The sequence below is a fragment of the Galeopterus variegatus genome, unplaced genomic scaffold (assembly GCF_000696425.1).
Source record: "Galeopterus variegatus unplaced genomic scaffold, G_variegatus-3.0.2 Scaffold5478, whole genome shotgun sequence".
In the NCBI taxonomy this organism is placed as follows: Eukaryota; Metazoa; Chordata; class Mammalia; order Dermoptera; family Cynocephalidae; genus Galeopterus; species Galeopterus variegatus.
The window spans coordinates 116,741-118,749 of NW_007731589.1; positions in this window are offsets into that span (position 1 = coordinate 116,741).

Here is a 2,009-nt window from a genome sequence, read left to right on the forward strand (position 1 = left end):
ATAAAAATAACCCGACGAGGAGAAAAACTCCCACACTGAACACACATCAAAGTGGTGTTTGTTACTATGTCGCCATGAAGCGAATTCACTGTGGACTCTATCAAGGGGATATTAAGTGGAGCAAAGGATGGGGTGGATTTCTACAATGCTTCTGAAATCACCTGACTTTATAGTTTTAACCAGCTATCTGATAAAACTGTGTTGACTATGTCAGTGATTCCTAACCCTGGCTGCAGAAAATAAGTCATCTGGAGACCTTTATAAAGATAGCCATGCTTAGAGCTCACCCCAGACAAATCAAAACCTCTCTGGGGAGAGAGGGTGAGCATTTAAAAAAAAGCTTCCCAAGCACTCTCTGCAGCCAGGATTGAGACCAGGTTGGTTTGGATGGATTTTGATACTGACCATGAGCCTAATTCACACACTTGGCAAGTGAGACTGTGGAGCTCAACTCTAGCCAAACAGAACCTCCAGGGAGCTCTTAAAAATCCCAAAGCCCCTCCCTCTTTCCCCGACCAAAGACATCCTAGTCTCTGGGGTGAGACCCAGACATTGGTACTTTAAAAAGCTCCCTAGGTGACTCCAATGTGCAACCAGTGTTGAGGAGCACTGGACTAAATAAAGGATACAGTAAAAAAAGAATAAAAAGAAAAAAGAATATGTTCAGTAAAATCTTAGCTCACACCTGCATTTTACAGGAGAAACACTAGGAGGCTTAAATAGTACCATGGTCAACTCCTATTTATCCAAGAATGGCTTATCTGTTTTGAGGACAAATTACAGGTCAGGGATTCAGGGAAGGTAGCTAATATTGTTAAGCACCTACCATAAGCCAGGTGTTTTGCCTACACATCTCCTTTAATTCACACAGTATCCTAGTGAAGTAAGCAATGCCATTCCCATTTTAGTAGGTGAGGAATTGAGGCTCTGGGCAGCTAAATCACTTATCCCAAGGTATTCAGTTAGTAAATTTGGCTCCAAAACCTGTGTCCTAGGCCACACTGCCTCTCACAGGGTGGAGGAGAAGGCATCTGTTTCTGACTACATATTAAGGCTAAATCATTTGCTGGATTATCTGTTGTTCTGCTTCTATTCCCCTCTATTAGCCTGGACAAATGAGAGATGACTGTACGGCTTACACTAAAAGGAGGATCTAGGTGTAAACTTACTCCTTATGTAATTTTCAATATGTGAGTCTTTGCTTATACCAATGAGTGGTTTAAAAAATAAAAGGGAGCACGTTGCATAACATTTATTTCATATTTGCTCTCTTTTAATTTGGCAGCAGTTTCTGAAGCATGCTTCTCGCTGGTTCTTTCCCCAGTAAGAGGTCTGTAATAAGAACCAGGATATGGAAACTAAATGTTTACCTTTACCAAAAAGGGAAACATTTTTCTTCATTATTCTCAAAGTCACTTCACAGTGACTTTGAAGATAAGTAAAAAATGAAAACCAAACATGTTATGACAGGCCTGCAAATTATCTGACCTTGTCCCTCGTGCCCCCCCTTCCCTGCCAATTCTAGTGCTTCCAAATAAATAAAAGACACAGCTCTCAATCTGCAATCCCTTCCAGCAGAGGTGCTTGTCATTAGAGATGAGGCAGACCCACCTCACAATCCCCCTGACAGCCAGGACAGGAGGGACACTTCTTGCTTCTCTGCAAACTCCCTGTAAAGGTTCCAGACACAAGTCAGTGGCCCATTGTCCTAATGTGCAGGGCTGTCCCCGGGCTTTTAGACAGTTATATGAATATTACTTATGCTGGACACTAATAGGAATTCCAAAAGAAACAAGAATCCTGAGTAACTATATCTAGATTTACAGTCTTTTTTCTATTTTATATAAAAGTCTGGATTTATAGAACCTGGGATTTGTACAGTTAGAAAGGATGGCTTATTATGTAGATGTAGTTTTCAACCTAGTCAAGAAAATAATAAAAGGTCTCAATTACTCAACATTATCATGTGGTTCTGAGTCAGGAAAGTTATTTATATTTTAAAAATCCTC